The sequence below is a fragment of the Rhinolophus sinicus genome, chromosome 3 (assembly GCF_057876585.1).
Source record: "Rhinolophus sinicus isolate RSI-liver-muscle chromosome 3, RSI-T2T, whole genome shotgun sequence".
In the NCBI taxonomy this organism is placed as follows: domain Eukaryota; kingdom Metazoa; phylum Chordata; class Mammalia; order Chiroptera; family Rhinolophidae; genus Rhinolophus; species Rhinolophus sinicus.
In genome coordinates, this window is record NC_142503.1 from 186169860 (window position 1) to 186191440 (window position 21581).

Here is a 21581-nt window from a genome sequence, read left to right on the forward strand (position 1 = left end):
TGTATGCAGTCCATACAGTTTCACTGTTTTCTTCTTCACTACTTTACACTGCACCAGCTGACACTAAAACTCATGAGGTACTTTTCTGCCCAGTCACCCAAACACTTGGGATATTCTTATAATCTACTTTTATAAGGCTGACTCTACATTGCTAAACAGTGGTTAAGTTCAAGTATAAACTTAGAGATTTCACTGGTTCTCCAGCCTAAATACAAAGTAATTTAAAAGATAGGTGTTGACACTTATCCTCGGTGTTTATAATTCCTGATCCAAACAAATACAATTTCACTGTTATCCTGTATCTAAATCAAGTGCCTCCATGAAAAATAAAATCTACTAACAAAACCTGTCTAATTTCAGGAATATGCAATTTAAAAAATTTACCTTTAAGGAACAGCAGTATAACAGAGTTTTGCAAATGTAGACACATCACGTATCCCACTTCACTTTTATCTATACACAGCCACCCCTTGCCCCACCCTGCCAAGTGGGTTAGGCAGGTAGAGCCTTCCCTTGAGGAAACAATGTGACCTTATGTGTAACAGGTTAATGAACCTGATTATAACAGAACTCATGAAATTGGTTAACTCGCTAAACTGCCAGAAGGTAACGTTTCTTTCTAGTTTCTTTCTAGAGTGTTTGCCCTCAGTAGTGACGACTTTATAAAAGTATTAACATATTTGAGAAACCTGAGGGAAGAGTCCAGTGAACCTTGAACTTCATAATAGAGGGCTGTTCTCACTCCTTGAAATGGTTCATTTTGAAAAAAATCCCCTGCCCTTAGAGCACATCATACTTGACCAGATCTCCTCAAATTCACTCATACGTTAGGTGGATAGTGGTCTGCCAGTGCATGCTTTATAGAGCAGCAGTTGAAACGGACAGCAAATCCAATCTTATCGACCCCACTCGTTAACACTGCCCCAGGGCCACTCCCCCACTGCCCATATTAATGCTAGCTTTGCCCTGCACAACTCAAGGGGGCACTGTTGTCACAGAATACAACCTGGACAACTGTGGCCTGTGGACCTGGGCTGGCCAGTAAAAGCCCATTTCTCCGTGATTTCCCTGGCCTACCTCTCAAGCTTCACCTCCTTTCTGTTGGCCTCATTCTACACTCTCTATTTGTGTCACATTAAACGACTCCTTCCTAAATGTGCTGTGCTTTAATGTTCCGTGACTTAGCAGAACGGCTGGTTCTGTCTGGATCGTTGCTATCATCTTACGTGCCATGTCCACTCAGTCTTTTTGAATTTCCTTCTCTGTAAAGAGTTCTCTGTAGAGATTAACACTCTTTCCTCTCTTCCTGATCACCTTATGCCTAAATCAAATTCGCATTAGTCTCAGTGTTTGTCTATCTCCCACTGCACTTTTTTGAAGTTCTTTGGAAGTGGGCTATGCTGTGTTTACCAATGACCCACAGTGCTTGGCATGGATCAGACACAGGGGAATTCTGAAAACAAGCTCCCCTAGTTCCATTGCCAACTCCAGCCTCTGCCACTTGCACACTGTGTTACTTGGTCAAATTTCTTAACTTTTCTGCGCTACACTTTCTCCAATAGTAAAATGGAGTTTGGGGTAATATCTACTACACAGCGTCATCATTGCGATGAGTAAGGGAGTTAATACAAGTAACATGAGTAGAATGGTGGTAAACAATAACATGTTTGGAATATTAAATATTAGTATTAATATTGCTATAATTATTATAGTTATTGTATTATTTTCTTTTTTATAATATAGCTAAGGGGTAGTTCTCAAAATTGTGGGTGCATGAGATTACAGAAATACTTTTTAAAAGCCAGGGTGCTAGGACTTGGGGGGTTCTGGGATCTGTGTTCTTACAAATAATTCCACATAATGAGATGCACTTTCAACACTGGTGATGTGTGTGTGTGTGTGGGGGGGGGGGGGGTTCATAAAATGCCCTGAGTGATTCTAAGATTCTAAACTGCCACATGAAGATTATGCTGTATTTCTCATGGCGAATAATATACACACACACATATATGCACCATTCAGAATAGAAACACTTTCATCTATTCAAATTAAAGCAAATTAAACTTTTTTCCCTAGATAATGCTCAATGTCAGAAATTTATATTAACCTGAACATTCATTCTCTTTATTTGGTTATTTTAAAATCTTCTTATCCTGTCTAGCCTTTATGACATTAATAATATCTCACACACTTATTTGAACCACTTTGCAATTTAAATTCACTATTTCACTTGGGGTTTCTTTTTAGTGATGTTATACATCTTTTATAGATAAATCTAGCTACTCAATTAAGCAATGAAAATAAAATTAATTTTTGGAATGTTGATAAAATATGCAAGGAGACACCAATAAAAAATCAGTATCTTGCAATTTTTCTTGCACTGTAGTTAGAACAGTAAATCAGCCTCGCCAATATTTGCATTTTAAAGTTCTGAAAAATTTTATCTTCATGATTTATTGTATTTAAAGCAGGTGCTATTTGCTCTAAAAGCTGGCACATGCTGTACTTCCAAGTATGTATAAGGAAAAGAGGGTCTGTAAAACCTACAATTTTGAACAACTTTAGATAGAATTTCATATTGATTTTTATTTGGCAAAAAAAACACACAAAACCTCAAGATATTTTCCCAGCAAGATATAGACACTGTAACTAGAATTTTTTAAATCAAATAGCCCACACACATGAGCGTGTTTGTACTTGTTGCTGTATGCTATTAAGAATGCCCAACAAATAATGAATTAAACAGAAAATATCAGGAAAAGAAAAATGTGAGTTCATTACTATGACTGAAGTATTTCTTAATGTATTTCTTCCTTTAGACTCTCTATGATAGCCATAAGTAGAAACGATGAGAAATTAGGAACTACTATACACATCAGAAGTATCCTTCCTGGGAAGAGAGACAGTCCAGACTTAATACTGAGCCATAATCCTGCCTATACCGATCTTTCACTGAAAATTCTCCATTTAATACAAACAGCCACAGTCATATATCTAAGACACGTGAAATGTAAGATAAAATATAAAGAGTTTTTGAAAGCGAAGCAAGTTAACTTTCAAAAGGGTTGGTTATATTATGTTTGGCATCCTATTTTATGTTCCATCCTATTTGGTTTTTGCTCCTAGACAGCATTTCCGAAGACATCATCTGTACGATTCCTTCTCCTCGCCAATGCCTTTGTTTGCAGCAACCACTATGTGCTGGTAAAGAGAGAAGAAGCCAAAAGCACTGCCCTCATTGAGCTTACATTTCAGTGCTAGACGTACATGTTAACGTAATACATGAATGCATGTTAGATTCGGTGAAAACTGCTACAAAGCAAACCAGTCCAGGATAGTGTGATAGGGAAGCAGAGCGGGCAATATTTTAGAAAAAGGGGTCACGGCCATCCGAAGAATGACATTTTGTCAGAAACAAAAATGAAGTGAAGGAATCCGCCTTGTGATTCATTACCTGTGAGGAGAGCCTCAAGCCATGTGACTACACGGGAGGAAGTAAGGGAACAAACACGTACAAAGACCATGAAAAAGGAATGTGTTTCTGAAGTTCGCACTTATGACTTTTCTAGCTGCTGCTTCTGGCCACCCTACCTACTTTGAAGCTTGGAAATGTTAATCACCTAGCATTATACTTTCCCTCTCAAAGGCTTAATTTTATTTAACTTTTTTTCTTTTAATAATTTGCTGAAAATTACAAAATCAGTACATGACTCCAAGTAAAAAAAAAAAAATCAAAGTTATATAACAAAAGTTCCCCTCTCTGGGCCCATCGCACCTCTCATCTTATAAGTAACCACTTCAGTTACTTTCAATCTTTCCATACATTGTTACCTTACATTTTTTCTTCTTGCATGTATATGTATGCCTATACATACAGCAATACACACACACACACACACACACCCTCGTGTGTGTGTGTGCGTGTGTGTGTGTGTGTTGGCCTATATATTTTGTTACTATTATGCCTTATTTTTTTTATATCTAAGACAACATCTATCCTTGTCGTCTTAGGTGTATCTAAGACGATATTAGATCGCTGAAGTCATGTACACCCTAGAATTAGTAGTCATTTCTATTCATAATCAGATAAGAGGAATAAGTTCTACTGTTCCACCCCTATTATTCCTACCTTCTTCATTTAAACACTGAATTTACCATAGTGAAGTTCATCCAAATAGGTACAAACCAGAATTCTTAATTATACCTACTAATGGAAAAAATTTATTCTGGACATATCACCATTGTGATCCCCCTCTGTTCATCTTTTCCTTCTGACTCTAGCGAGTCAATAGCTATTAAAATGCTTTCTATCAGCAAATGTTTGCATGTTCATGATGCTTCAGGTAGCATGTCCCCAGTAACCATGACTTTCTTTCTCTTTTCTAGTGACTAGTACACTCTGCCATGTAATGGCGTCCATGTCCATATTCATTCTACAATCAACCCAAAGCAGCCAGTTTTGTTTTTTTCTGGTTGGTTGTATGCTTAACAACAACTAGAGTAATTTTGCATCTTTTGTTTGCTCGGTTCTTTGAACAGCCCAAGCCTTTTCAAAACAATTTTCAAAAATATTGTTATGGTGGTTTTCGCAAAGTGCATTTTAAAGTTTCTCATAAATGGCTTTTCAAATTGTTCTACCTGACTAATACAGAGAACCCAAAATAAAGGGATCATTTTTTTTTTTTTTTAACTTCCATGAAGTAAAGTTTTAGGTTTTAGTGGGCCAAAGTCTTCTCAAAAGTTGTTAGCTTTTTTTTTTCCCTTTTCCAGTTTCATGAGCAACTTACAAAGGGCTCCTACAATATCCACAATTAGGCTTACAGTTTTCTTCCCACAACTCATTGAACATACAAAACTTGCACCCACAAGCGGCCACAATGACCACAGAATGACAATGAGGTGGCCTACGGTCAGCAGTGATTCATTATGGCTGAAATGTTTGCAATTAAACTTAATGGAGGGGAAAGAGGCCTCTCTTTATAAACTGTCCTCTCCTTGTTCCATTGATCCAACCACATTATTAAGCACAAATAAGAATATGTTTTCCCTAAAATTCACAATTTGATTCAAGTGTCTTTTAACTAAAGCTAACATGATTTAACTCAACTGTGTGTTTTCAGCACCACTTAAAGAAAAGATAATTGCTGTTGACTTAGATTTTGGAAACCAAAAGATGTTAATATGGAAGGGAGTGGAGAAAATCAGAACGGAGGAATAACCCAGCAGAAAAGAACCTGTAATTATCTAAACACACTAGCAAAATCAAGTTCCAAAATATCATTACAGACAACAAACCATAAATGTTTAGAGTCTTTAACTAGAGCTGCTTTAAATAGACATTTCCCCTCCTGTACATACTGTAAAGAAAAGGAAACTGAAAGAAAAACAACACCAATAAAGTGGAATATCCATAAAGACTATCAAGAAATCATCATTTCAGTTGACCCTTCCACATTATTTAACAAGTCTTTAGGCTATCGAAGATCCCATTAAACCAGAAAATAAATGTAAACCACACCTCTGTTGCCAGTGTCTCCTTTCACCTTCTTTGTTTCCAGTCACACATAACATTAAAGAACCATGGATTGTACCAGACCGCACCTTTCCTATGTATGTTCAGTGAACACACATGTTTTCTTTCATACCCAGACCACATGCAAAGAAAAATTCCCATGGTACTGACTCAAAAGCAAGGCCATGGAAAAGGTATCACTCTTTTTGGCTCACTGTTGGATTCTCAATATTGCCACCTTAAATTCTTCTAAGAATTTAAGATTAATTTAGAATAAATTATTTTCAAAATTTAGAATAAGAGTGCCATTATTTTATAGTGGAATCAACTGTGTCCCCAAAGGATAGGATATCTAATCAGAAAATAGAGCTTTCTGGAAAGACAAAACAAAAACAAACAAACAAAAAAACAGCTTGAAAGTTGTCGGTTCATCTTGCAAACACGCAGGAGTAATTTCCTGCCTTTTAATTAAGTTAAGGATTTTAATCATTTAAGTACCTAGTGTGATATTTGAAATATTTTACTCATAAAAAGTTAGGGTTTTCTTGGAAATTTTAATTATATTTTGGCACTTGGTGATAGCATTATGGCATAAACATCTTAAAATGTTCAAGACACAATAGCTTATCAGGCCAAGTTTTCATATAAAAGCCTTCCAATAAAATGATTTCTCTGGCCAGTAGGAATCATTGGATCCTTATATCTACTGAGATTGCAATCTATAGTCTCCCTCTTTCTTTGCTATTTTGTTCATTGTCTTCTAAATATCTTTCTTTCATTTACTTAATTGTTCAACAAATATTCACCCAAGATGCATACTTTGTGCTAGGCACTATTCCAGGAATCATGGATACAGGAAGGAAAATACCACAAAAGTCTCTGCCCTTACATTTTAATGTAAACAAAAGAAATGTCAAAAGGTGCTAAGCTTCAAGGAGCAAACTAAATCCTGAGCTTGGGCAGAGGGTGCAGGAGGTGGAGTTGATTGTAATTAGAATTATGGTGGTTTAGGTACGTTGTTTGTCCCACAGGACCAAAGGATCTGTTAGCGCAACTAAGAGTAACTGAACATTCTCCTGTGGTCACACAGGCCCACCCTTGAGCAGATTCATTTCACCTTTACAAGCACACAGACAGGGATATTTATCCCACACAGCTGTTAATTACATGTGGCTTTTCCCATGATTAATTAAATGTGGCCTTGACCTTTGTCTTTTCCTTGCTTCATATTACAATCTACACCAAGCCAAACCATTTTTTTTTTAAATGGATTCTTACTCTCCCTGTGGTACTCTTGGTGGTGTTCAATTACATTTTTCAATTTTCTTGTTTTGCTACTTTCAGTGAGAGACACATAGCACGAATGTGAATTCACTATCTGAAAAATTATTCATTTTCTTATCCAATCTCCTGTAGTTGACAGGTTGTTCCAGTTTGCAGTAGAACACATGATTTTACAAAGTATATCTTTTCTACTAAGGTCATCAGAGAACTTTAACAGAAATCAGGTATCATCTCATACAGTTGTTACCAATCTGGCTTTGTTTTTGCATCACCTGGGTAACTTTAAAAATATTGATACCTAGACCCCACATCAAGAGTTCCATTGTATTGTCTGAGGTAGGACCCAGGCTATATATATATATATATATATATATATATATATATATATATATATATATATATATATATATATATATTTATCTCTCTAGGTGCTTCTATTGTGCAGCCAAGGGATATGAGAAACTGGGATGTGTGTTTTTGCTCAAACGACCCCAGCAATGCCAGCATAACCTGAGAGCTTTTTTAAAAGTACAGAATCATAGGCCCCATCCCAGATCTACTGAGTGAGAATCTGCATTTTTATTAAGATCCTAGGTAATTTGTATGCATATTAAAGTTTAAGAAGCACTGCTGTAGATGCACCCTTTCATTTCGTAGATAAGGTAATTAAGACTGGAGAAGTTAAATAATCATTCGCCCTAAGGTGGCGGACCCTAGGTGCAGCGAACCAGGACAGAGCTGGGTTGAGAGGCCAGGTGTTACATTCCTCAATCTTAAACTGTTTCACTTTGCCACATATGCTCTTCCTTCTGAAGGACTCTCAATTTGTAAGTGACTGGAAACTTGATGCAAACAGGGGGAAAAAATATCCTACAAGGACTAATTAAGAAGAATGTACATTACCGCTAAGTAAGAATTATAAAATGCTGTAAAAGAGATACTTTAAAAGAGATAAACAATAATAGAAAAAGGCCTGAGTAATACTTATAATCTGGTCCCATTCTAATGAATATATAGAAATTTTCTTGTCATAAAGACCTTGTATATACCTTTAGATATACTTATGCCAATCATGTAATATGTTTTCTCAAGTATACTCCTATATCACATTTCTTTAGCTTAGTTTTATTAGGTTGGTGCAAAAATCATTGCAGTTTTTGCAATTATTTTTAACCTTTTAAACAGCAATGACTTTTGCACCAACCTAATACTTGGTTAATCCTTTTATCAGAAACTGAACAAAAGTAAACCTTTTGTAGCCATAGCGTATCATACATTTAAAGGTTGTAGAGTTAGTTTAATTCTCTTTTACTCTTCTGAGAAGCTATATGACTGATGTTAAAACATTTGTATGTAGTTAGGTCATAGGGTATGCTCTTAGAAAACTTTTTCACCCAACAAAATGCCTGGAAGAATTATTAACCTAATCTGTACCTATCCAGATCCATTTGTTACCAAAAGTCAAGATCTCAGAAATGAGAGCAGGTGGTCTTGTTTATCATGACTGGCTCTATAATTTTTGTGTGTACATTTCAGTTCTTAATCATTGAGGAGGAATAATGGCTACACATCACCCCCCTCCACAACCAAGAAAAATATGAAAAATCGATTTTCAAAGAATAGACTTAAGTATGTTTAAGTTAGGCAGATCCCGTTAAAATGAGGTAATTCTGTCATTTATCATAAGTCAAAAAGAATAAACTGTCCTTATGTGAAATCACAATGTTGTGGTCTATTACATACTAGTTGTTTCTTTTTAAACCTCTAGTCATTATTAAGTAAGCAATTATTTGAGTCTTTATTGAGTGCTGTATATTTTCATTTTTTCCTCCAGTGAATCTTGAGAAATAATTGTTGTCTAAGATTGTGTCATTTGTGTCTTATTTGAGCTATTAATCATCTTCACTGATTTTGGAAGGTGTAACTGTCTCTTTGGTAGTTACACCTATTCCAAATTAATTTCACATCAAACACGTCCCTCTGAAAATATATCTTTCATCCATATCCTTGACTATAGGTACATATATAATTTTTATCATAATTTACTCCGAACTTGGCCCTCATAATTTTTTTTTTTCTCATTCTCACAATTGAGATATAGTTTACTGTTTGAATCTAAGAATCCCATTAAACTTTCTCTAAGTCATAGGTTGCAAATCAGCACTGGTTGTGCTGAATTGAGAAGCATAAAATGTCCCTAAGGAAAAAAACTGCCCCTTAGGAGATAATGAACACGGCTTCGCTACTTTTAATAATATATTTGAAATCCCATACTTGAAATTGAGATCCAAACTTTATTCATTTTTTCGAATAAAAATTCACATAAACAGTTTTGATATACAAGTTGTCAAATTTAAAAACAACTTGAAAGAAGTGTTACTTCCTTTCCTCGATAATGCCCTTTGTTAACTACTGAAGAAAGAGGATGGAGAAACAGGACTGAGAAAAGGAGAAAGTAAAATAGATTTATGGAGAAAGAGAAAAAGGGAAGGGATGGGCAGGTAACATTTTAAACTCGGAAAAGTCTAATAGTTAGAATCAAAACATACAAATGTCCTCTGATTATTGTGAGTGGGAGAAGGGGGGGGGTGCTTTAAATATCTCTGCTTATATATAATGGCCCACACAAACTACATTAAAAGAACATTACAGCTGTTTCAGGAAATTCACAGTTCGGGGTGAAATATACCATATGTCCTCAATACCTACACACAGCGGGGTGCATTAAGACAGCTATTAGGACGACTCCCTGTTGTGCCCAGGTACTGGTGGACATATGGTGCCTTTCACCCTTGACTAACATTTCCTTCCTTTCATTGTTTCCTGCAGCAACTTGATCATCTTCTCAATGTTGTTCTTCGGTCTAAGGAAATGGAATCTTTACCAATAAATATTTCCCACCACAATACACACATATGCATAAGCTTCTTCTTGCCCAAAGTAATTTCTTCCCTATATAGCATACTGTATTTGGCAATACATACCCATGACTAAGAAATCTGGGAACAAGTTAAACATTTAATGATGATGATATTGCTATATGTGGGCTGCAAAATGGAACAAGGTGTTATCTCTACATTAAAGATGGAAACATAGATAATGAGAGAAGAAATAAACAAGAAATGTGGTTAATGAAGAAGTATTATTTGGAATTAAATATAAGGAATTTACCACCAGAAACAAAATCATTTTCTTGTATTTATTCCTAATAGTCAAGAAGCCACTTTCAATGAGCTTGCTGAAGCTAACAATTTAAGAATCAACTCTTTTTTTTTCCTCTCTCATGCAAACAAATATGACATCTATGTACCCCCACGAGTTTCAGTAGAAATGACAACAGGAATATGGAAACAAATTCAAATGCCCTAGTAGTCACTGTTATATGCCCACTAGAGATACAAGGTGATAAAAAAAAATAAACAAACAAAGAAAACAGTGAATGTTTAAATACAAACCTTATTAACAGTAAAAGGTGCATTGCCATTAATTGCCCTCAAAATACTCTTCCTTGGTTCTAACACACTTATCACATCATTCTTGCCACTTTCTAAAGCAGTTCTGAAAGTCCTCTTTGTTGAGTGTCTTTAGTTGTGCTGTCATGGCTGCCTTGATGTCCTGAATCAATTCAAAACACTTATCTTTCATGGTCATTTTGACTTAGGGGAAGAGCCAGGAGTCTCACGGTGCCAGATCCAGTGAATAAAGTGGATGAGGATACACCGTCATGTTTTTATTTGATGGAAATTGCCATATACCAGAAGTGATGTGTGACACGGAGCATTGTCATGATGGAGGATGATTTATGGCAAATTTTAAAACACACCTTCTCTCAACAATAGCTCACACCAGACTGACTGCACTGAACAAGTTGAAACTTGTCACACACTGTTATTAAGTTTCGACACACAGCTTCCCTTATTGAAGATCCCTACCTTTCTGTTGGATGGCACGCAGTAGCAGCATTCACCATAGTTTTTCATCATACCTCATATTTGTATCTATACTATAGACATTTTCCCTTCTTTCTTATAGGAGCTGATGGAGTTCACAAATGTCTCCCTTAGGGTGGGTGGTCTTATTCTAACCTCAAGATTCAATCTATTTTGCTTGAGCATGACCATGGAATGTGATACGGGCCAAAAAGGTTTCACTGACGATGTCCCTGGGAAAGACTGCCTCACTATTAAAATGTAAGTCAAAGGAAAAGACAGTCTCATTTGCTGCAGCACACTACCATGCCTGCTGCAATGCCTGGAACTCAGGCAGCCACGCTGAACGCTGGAGGATAATCATCAAAGCACAAAGAAGCAAAAAAGCCTCACTTTGATCTTTGCTGACATTGTTGAGGCCCTGATCAAATCAAACCTAGAACTTTCTACTGTCACTTCCTGACATAAATTTAAACCAGTTGGATTAAGTTGTAATTTTTTCCCCCTATAAAAGCTATCCCAAGGAATATAAACATATCTTCTGACCGTATGTGTTGAGGACTGAACTTGAATGTAATCCTCATGTAAAGTAGTGGCAAATTTCCTCCGGATACCAAAGCTTGAAACGTCTACATTTCATGAATATCCAGGGTAAGAAGTATTGCATAATTCTACTTGGTTTCTCTGGTGTGAGATTAGGCTAACACATTTTCTGCTCTTTTCTTACACAATCAGATTTGTATAAAGAGATAAGAGATAAGCTATACTCCACTCTATTTAAATTGCATTTTAAGAAAGGACATTTATCAGGTTTTTAACCACTTGGCTTTTGGAAATAATGCAAAGCTACCATCAATCATGTTTAGTTCATTTCAGTTGAGCAGAACAGCTAAAATGCTTCAGCATTCTTCCCTCACTTACTTACCCAATGATCTAATCCTAACTCATTTTCCTCTCACCAAGTCCCTAAGGAAATAGTACTAAATGGAGAAAGTATAAAGAAAAAAGAAAAGGAAAGGGAAAAAGTGTCAAGAAAAGAAACTGAAGAATGAGAAAGACAAGCGGACCAATGGGAGAGATCAGAAAAGGTGCATATCTCCTGGGAGACATAATTGCAGGGCCACTGCATATTGTGTATGACCTCTTACCTGAACTTGGTCACCCAGGAAAAAGGCTCATGATACCCCAAAATGAACTAAGAGTATGTATGTCATCCATGTGTTTTAAGGGAGAGTCCTGGTGGGGATGGAACATCAGGCAACTTATAGCAGAAGGAAGGCATGACCCTGGAGAAAAAGGAATGGTTTGAAGTAGAAATGCTGCTAATTTTTTCTCATTGTGTGGTCTTGGCCAGTTTACCTTCAACTGCTTATGAAGCATCCTTCAGAGGAAGTCTCATATTTAAGGCTGAGTACTGCGGGAAGACTAAATGAGATCGCCCACATGAAAAGCATATTGAAATGCATTATGCATATGTTCAGCAAATGCTCCAATCTCCTGTCTCAGCAGCCCGGAGGTGAAAGCTTCTGAGACTCCCCATTTCCTGTGAGCTGGTGAAGTTTCCAGCTGGGGCGCAAAGACTCTCTCCAGGACTGGCCCAGAGTATTTGCTGAGAGAAAAATTAAAATGAAAACATCCTAAGTTTGTTTAACTATCTTAACTTTCCAAAAAATATATTTTTTCCATGTCATATATGATTTATTCCTCAACCACCTGGAGCCTTCTAAAACCAGATAGTCTCCCCATTTTCAGAGTAGAGCCCAGTCATGGGAAATCAGGCATTTTATTTAAAACAATCTACATACTGACTGAGAAGGAATTAGAGCCCCATCAGCTGATTTTCAGTCCAGAAAAGATTCAATAGGTATTTTCAACTAGGCAAAGGGAGCTATATTTGAGTCACAGGTATAGAAATATATCAACCTCACTTTTGCCAAATTACCCATTCAATAACTGTCAGGTTCCATTACTATCATTCACTCAAGGTGATTAGAGACAGGTGAGCACTCTATCTCCTCAATAGCCTTGTTGCCATCAAATAGTGTGTGAACCTAGGCTATGCTGCAATACGGGGAAAAAATCTCAGAGGTTAAGATAACAAGGGTTTATGTCCACTGGAAGTTGCCTGAAGGCTCTGACCTTGTCCTTGTTCTTCTCACTCTGGGACCCAACATTGTCAGAGGCCATAGCAGAGGACAAAGGGAAAGAGTCCTAGAAGTTCTCGTAGCAGCAATTAAATGCTCAGTCAGGAAGTGACTCTTACAGCTTCTAACCATGAACACCATGTGCCATGGGAGACAAAGAGCCAGAAATGTTTGGTGCAAAGCATTAGTGACAGCCTCCACATTTCACAGTGAAAGCAAGTCTTAGAAATCTGCCAAACAGGCAAGCATATATTAGTAATCAGGCACAAAATAAGTCATATGATTACTTATCTATTTTAAATTGTTTTGTAATCCAGCCAGTCCTATAGTCAGGTCAAAAGACATAGTCCTGCATGAAGTACAGACAACATGGAAACAATGAATCTCTAGACCCATCTAAAGGTATTAGCTTGCTGAGCTAACTGGGTTATCTGAGTGGTATGATCCAAACAATTATAATGACATATCTTGAACATTATCCATTTCATCCATAACCATTTCTTGAACATTATCCATTATCCATTTCCAGCCACTTCTGGCAGTGGATTTCTCTTTAGGGCACATCACATGCAGATTACTGCCCTTTGCTGCAAAACAAATCACCTGAAAACTCACTAGCATACAACAAGCAACTAGTATTTCTCAGGCGTCCATCGAGTTCAGCTCAGCTCAGGTGAGTTCCTCATCTATCTATGGGTTGGCTCTGCTCACATGTCTCTGCTTTCTCCTAGAATAACAGACTGCCAGGAATGTCCTTCTCGGGCTATAGCAGAAACACCGGAAATCAATCAGAAGCATGCAAGACAAGGTATCTTGAAACCTAGGCTCAGAATTGGCACACTGTTATTTCTCCTCCTTCACTGGGCCAAGTTACATGGCCAAGGCCAGAGCCAAAAGGTGAGAAGTTTTCCCCAATCATGGTGGAAGGTTATTACAAAGTTACCTACCAAAGGCACGGATATGAGAAGGGGTACAGAATAATAATGGCCATTGCTGCAATCTAACACATGTCCTTATAGAACAGATAAAAATTATCTCATATACTCATACATCACTTCGCTTTTCCCTTTAGTGTCTAAATTTCAGAATTCCCAGTACCTACAGTGGATTCTGATACGTGTCAAACCCACCATGTGACTCCTAGTAGGGTCTCTGACATGACTACTTTAGTAAAATTAGTGTTTTCTGTTATCTCTAAAGGGTGCTGAGCAGAACAAAGGAAAGGAGTAGTAGATCATCCTTCCAGCACCCTGAAGCAGAAAAAGGACTCATGATAAGGGACTTAATTCTGTAACTATTTTGAGTTAAGATCCAAGACAGTCAATTCTCAACACGTGAAACTAAAAGTGATATGACTATTTGTTCCCTTCATGTGTAAAATTAAACATGACTCATATTTGTTTGACCATACACCTACAGTTCTTGCTTTGCAGAGACTAGGTTTTTAAAAAAAAAAAAAAAAAAAAAAAAAAAAAAGTTCCACGTAAGATATTAAAAAAATTAGTGAGCTAGAATATTACTATAGAGTACATAAATTTTGAATAGAGTAAAATGACTCTAAAGAGAATTGTAGCTTTGTCTGATAGCTGGTCAAATTGTCACCATAAAAGCCTGTTGATGGGAAGAGAGATGTAGAAAGTGAAAAGATGCTAAGGTCTCCTGAGCAGAGAGTATCAGAATAAGTTAGAATAATACATGTGGTTATCTTGAAAACTGTAAGATGTATCATAATTTTCTCTGAATTTTATTAAGCAATTTTCAAGTTTATTGGCAGCAGATAAAAGCTGATGGCAACCTGGCCCACGTTGGTTTCTGCCATGCGAAGGAGATCTAACAGTGATTTCGTACAGGAAGCATATGCCTTCTTAATTACACAAAGCATTGAGTTACTTACAGAAGAATCGGGAACCATATGGCCCATTAGAATCAGAAGTCAGAAGGTAATGGGAGACTAGAATTTCTGTGCTTTCTAACTAAACAGAGATGCCATGCAACAGGAGGTTCGTTTTACAAACTACGAACCAGTGCAGAATTTCATCTTTTCATTTGGCTTGTTCAAAAGCTCTTTACATTATTCTAAGAATGGTTGTGGGAGCGCAATACCCACTTTGATCCTCTTGACCTAATTTGTCATATCTGTGGAGCAGCACTAACCAGATTGCATCATGGTGTCTCTGTTTATTTACTCACAGAAGTCTGGGCTCTTCTAGGTCAAGGACTCCCGCTTATACAGCTGGGTTTATCAGTCCTCAGTCTTAGCACACGCTCACATAAGGCCGAGTGGTCTCCGATGTTTCTAAGACTGGATGAAGTTTATCCCAAAGCTCACACTGTATTCCTATTGAGAAAGTCAACATTTCATGGAGAGAAAAATCTTCCTGAATATCATTCGCCTCTTGTATATAATAATCATGATGATGAAGGATAACTGAATGACCAGACTGCTGCTTCAGAGCGTAAAATTGGACCAAGCAGCTTTACTCTGAACTTGTTATCTATAGCAGGATTTTTGACTTATTTTTCACAAATGAATGAATAATTTTAATTTCTAAGTCACAAGAAACCTATAGAGCACATTCTCAAGTATATAATGTTGGAACAAGTTTTGCTCCAGATTTTACAATATCTATGTGGTGATGGTCTTGGTAAAGGTGCAGCCACAAGAAAGAAGGTGACCCTTGGTCCTGCCCCTGAGTTTGGTGGTGGAGAGGTCAAAAGGGAGCATGCTGGCCTTATCCTTTGCTTTGTAAAGTGCCAGATGAAGGACAAGTTTAGGGGAGCAAAAGCACCATAATCCTATCACTTCATTCTTTAACAGTATTTCATTAAGTTCAAGGAGATCTTAGAAATATTACCTGTGCCTTTGTCTTTTTTACAATATTTTTGGAAAAATCAAATTTATTATAGTCCTAAAACATCAGAATGAAATTTTCAAAACAAAGGAGAACATTTAATGGATATCGCTAATTCTAACAACCAAAGATAGAAATAATTTTAAATTATCATTTTTCAAAGTTGTAAGATTAAGTAGCCTTTTTAATGTCAAGAATGTGTCATGGGCCATCTCACATAATAATAATCATAATCTTAACATATGTTACCTAAGAATATGGGTTTTGATTAAAAAAGTATTGAAATCAACAGTTCTTTGAAATAGATGTGTAATTTTATAATATTAACTACCATATCATGAAATATTTATAAAATGTTATATATATATAACTACCATATATTTGTAAAAACAGTGTGCATGTCTATGTATACTATATATATACAAATTTTGGTACACATATACTTTTGGAAATTGCTTATAATAATTTCGATATCTGTCCCCTCTCAGGGCTCCATAGGTTAAGATTCCTGAAAGCAATATGTGTAAGAAACTTGTACAAAGACACCATTTTGTTCAAATGTGGGAATTTATGATTACAATTTTTGACCTTTGCCAAATGTGATCACAACACTTAGTGGTTCCATTTCTCATTGGGTTTGGGGTTATAAAAAGAGTCTCCCTGAAATGAAGTCCCAGGTTTACTGCTACACTAGCCACTGCCAAACAAGCCCAGGGATCTCAAGATGCCCCGGAATGTGTTCCAGTTCAACACATGTTGGAGAATAAAAATGCAAAGGGTATTGTGACTCTGTGGTGACTTTACAAGCGGTCCCCATACTGGATAAGTCCCAAGAAGTAGACAATTAGAGAAGGTGAAGAGTTACAATAAAGTAAATGTGCAAAGCGTTTTCTCAAATGTAAAGAAATAAGGACACTATTTAGTATCAGCATTGTTCTTTAAAATAAGAAATGTATTTCCCTTTTAACTTGCTTTATTCTCAAATTGATTTTCTCAAGTCTGATAAAAAAAAGGCCTTTGAAATTTACATAATTAAAAACAAAAATAAAACCAAATAAGTATAGTATGGAAAGCACATATTACCTTTACCATAGTAACATGCTCGAGATGTTATTGTATTAATACAAATTTAGGGTGTACAAAGTTCTCATAATCTGTTTTGAGGCCTGTGTTACACTCCTGCTCTTCCATGCCATATCCTGCGTTTTGGCTATTCCAAACTATAAACAGACATCAAAATTAGCATCAGTCTCCCCACCTTCACACCTGCTGTGCCCGGAATTTTCTTGGTAATTTCCTACTCGGATTTCAATCCCAGATCAAATGACCCCATTTCCTGAAGTCCATCCAGGCTTTTGTGAACATTAGTTGCTGCCCCTCATCACACAGGACCACATGCTACCTCTGCTCTTGTTTCATAGAAAGGCAAGGTTATTTGCACTCCTCACCAGATTGTAAGCCTCTGAATATAGAGAAATGCTTCATTTATCTTTGTATTTCCAGGGTCTAATAGGGACCTGCCCCTTTAGAAGCCTCATTAAGTGACATATATATTTGGAACCAAACTGGCCAATTTATAATAGATGAAAAGTGTATATCGAAGATATCAACATTTGCAAATACCATACTCTTTTTACAAATACAATCAAGAAAGCGTATAAAATTTCCAACTCCTTTATTCTAATATAAAACAATACTTTTCAAAGGAAAGACATTTTTAAATCTGCATATAAGTCGTATAACCAGGCCATTATATTATGCCTCTACAAGACCATTTTAATATACTGGCATTGATATTTATCTTTCTAATGTAAGTCTTAGCTTCACTCATCCTATAAACTCCCCAAAAATATTGCCCATGCCATGAAACTATGTCTCAACAAACCAACTCAGTAACCCACAAAAGTAAATAATAAATGCTTGATCATATCAATGTTGACAATATGTAAACTGACATGTTTTCTCTAATTTTTATGTAACATAAATAATTGTATTATATTGTTTGTTCTCTTGTTCAAATGCCGTAGTATTTTCTAGTTCAGTTAGTCATCATAGAGTATTTGCTCCCTTTGTCTAAAATCCCTTCCTAGACCATTTTGCTGAGAATATTTTAGTTATATTTGAAGTTTCAGTTTCCCCCGTCCCAAGCAAATTGTCTCAGGCCATTTTCATCCCTCGTCCCAAACTATGTTAAACACTCCCAGCTCTGTGTTCCCACTGCATTTAATAAACAATATGTACATCACATTGGATTATAACTACTATCTCAAAATATGGCTCCCTTCCTTGAAAAGGCCATGTGGTCTTCATATCCCCAGAACCTGACATAGTGCTCTACACATTGTGGATGCTCAATAAATAAATTAGTTAAACAATAGATGATAAAGACAAGCACACACATCACATCAGTGTGTTGTGGTCATTTCAGTAGCATCATGAGTGGATAAGCAGAAAACTGAGCAAGATCAAATGTATAAATGCTGCTTCCAAATTAGTTTGATCACTACATACCACCTGAGTCTTAAGCATAAGTTGAAATACGCTGAACACTGTAGGAACTCAAGAAATAATAAAAAAATGATGAAAAGGCTATTTTACTAAATTGACTACTTATTCTAAACCTTGGTCTTTCTGAGAAAAACACATTCACATCAAAGTAAATATCATTGACATAATTAAAATTCAAAGATCAAAAATGTATTCAGGGTTATTACACCATACATTATTAGGATATAAATACCCTTAACTTGTATGATGTGCTATAGAAACTGGGAAGAAAGTTCACATTTGCATATCAATGTGCAAAAGGTTGGTAAGAGGGAAAAGGGAAATTCTTTGAAGCCATATTGTTTGACAGAAGAAATGATTGAATAAAAATGGAATGCATCTTCCTCTCAAATACTCTTATTGTGAAAAACTAATCTTTAATTGTGACTCAGCTGCCATGTTATCTTTAATCAACTTGGAACACAGCTCATAACAGAAGTTAAAAGAAAATCTTTGGCACTGACTTAAATCTGAGGTCTCAAATTCACAGCTAGCAAACTACAGGACTCATGGACATGCATGTTTTTGCTCTGTTACATCAAATCCTTTTAGTCTGCCCTGAAACTAGGTAAATAACAGCAAAAGCAGCCAAACACCTACTTTGTTGTAACGGGCTGCTTCATCTGTCCGTCCTTGACGTGAATTTGAGTCTGTAACCACTGGGTCAAATTCTACTTCTGTTTCATTTTTCTTTTTTCTTCTTCTTTTTTTTTTTCCAAAAGGTGATCAAAGAATAGAGCTGTTTCATCTTATCTGCTTTGTCTGCCTCCTCTACCAGACTCCTAAATGTTAGTATCGCACAATAGCCCTGGATGTTCTGTTCCTTCCTGTTTATACTCCACCTCTGCTTTTACAGTTTTAAGTATCCTATCAATGCAGATGACCCCAAATTGATTTCTCAAACTAAGACCTCTCTCTAGGTCTCTGTAACACTCAACTTCATACTTCCATCTGTTTTGGAAACCTTATATGCGTCTGGAATGTAGTACGCGTATGTCTTAAACTGAATTTCTAGGTTTGCTTTCCTCACTTCCCTACCATTTCTAGTGCTCTTTTTTATCCTTAAAGGACAATTGCACGGATCCAGCGTCTCATGCCAAAAACCTGGGAGTTATAAACATCTCACTTTCTTTAAGCGCCTATATTCAATCCGCCAAATCTTAACTGATGAGAAACCTCCAATAAGAAAGGTTTCTATTTTTTATCTCTATCACTAGGTCTGTGTATTAGTATTCACCGTTCTCCAGAGAAACTAAAACAATATCACGTGTGTGTGTGTGTGTGTGTGTGTGTGTGTGTGTGTATGTGTGTGTGTAGAGGGAAAGAAAGAGGCAGTGAGCCAAGGAGGGAGGTGGAGGAACAAAAAGGAATAGGAGGAAGAGAGAGATATTGACTTATTTTAAGGAACTGACTCACTGATTGAGGGCGCTGGCAAGTCCAAAACCTGTAGAGTAGGACAGAAGCCTGGAAACCCATAGAAGAGGTGATATAGCTCATGTCCAAAGTCACTCGGCTGACAGAATTCCCTCTTCCTTGGCTTGAAATGTCAATCTTTTATGCTCTTAAGGCCCTTAACTGATTCAAGGAGACCTACCTATATTATGGAGCATAATCTGCTTTACTTTACTCAAATTGTACTGATTTAAATATTAATCTCATCTAAATTATATATATCTTCACAGAAACATCTATAATAGTGTGCCTGGACCTAACCAAGCTGACACATATAAATAACCGTAACAGTCTCTATCCCTGCCACCTTTCTTTCAGGCAATTGGTAGACTAACCAACTAGCACCTTACTTTTGCTCCGCCTGCCTCTAGGCCAATTTCCACACTGCAGTCAGAGTAACCCTTTTGAAAATGAACATTGGATCATGTTACTCTATTCTGTTTCAAAGTATTGGAATGGCTTCCAGTGGAGTTAGAAAAAATTCAAAGCCATTGTAGGCACTTCAGGTCTGCCTACCTCTCTTCAGTGACTCCCTCTCTTTTGTCCTTTGGAATCCAAACTCCAACTCTATTCATTCAAATCCTAGAATGCTTTATACTCTTTCCTATCTCAGGCCTTCATATACGCCCATTGCTTAGAACGTTCCTCCCACAACACTTAACCCGCTGAACTCTCACTCATTTTCCAGGAGTTGTTTAAATGTCACTTCTCAAGCCACACAAAACATATCTCCAATCATACTATGGATATCTCTTTCTAGCCTTTTTCAAGCTTAGAATTACATCTTTCATTCATGGAATTGCTTGAGGTCCATCACCCCCCTACAACCCTCTGTGTGCCTACTCCTCTCACCCCATCCCTCTACATACAATGGTCAATTTTATGGAAACAAGTTAGACTGTTTCTATTTTGTTTGTAGTGATATTACTGGTATTTGGCACCATATCTAGTAGGTAAACACTCAAAAATAGTCATTAAATGAATTAGCATTTGAATGAGTGAATGAATAAATATCATCTTATATGATTAAAATCATTAGAGAAATCATTTTAAAATCATTTTATATAGGGGAATTTAGAAAAATGTATAAATGATGATTTCTTCCCATAAGGTATTACATTTACATCTATATTATATTTACATGCATTTACTCCATCCGTATCTCACCCTCATCCTGACAGATAAGAAATTGTGGTGTGGAAAGACTGTCACTTGTTCAAGGTGACAGAAAACATTAAAATAAAGGATGACAGCAAAATCACTGTCCACAATTTTAACAAAGTCAACAACAAAAAAAACAACAACCCAGAAACCAACCTGAAAATAGTTAATATTTATTTTTATTGATAAAAACTATAGTGAAGATACGGTCAAGTATGTCAGCAGAACATAACTGAATTGCCAAGGGTGAAGGTGCTGAGCAGCGTATTTCTAACTGCCATCCCTCAAATAGTCTCAAGCTCACCAGTATGTGGCCGTATTCATATGAAGTCCATTATTTTGATGAGAAATAGGAAAGAAACACTTCTAATTTCTGTTCTTCTCCTAGAAGCTTTAGCAACTTAAGTAAAACCTTAAAAGCACCTCAATACATATTTTCTCCTATTGGTCTTGAGTTATCTATTAGGAAAAAAAAAAAAAAAAGTTTTACATGTATTTTCTCTGCATTTCTCTGTTTATATAAATCAAGTAAGATAGACTTTGATTAAATTCTACCTCACTTCTAAGTAGAATGGGTTCAAGGTGTGCGATAAATTTTATCAGGGTTCAGACTATTCTGGAAGAGAAAAATTGGCTTGTTGACTTACAGAGCAATTACTTGCCAACGTTTATTTCAATCCATCTTTAACAGTGTATGGAG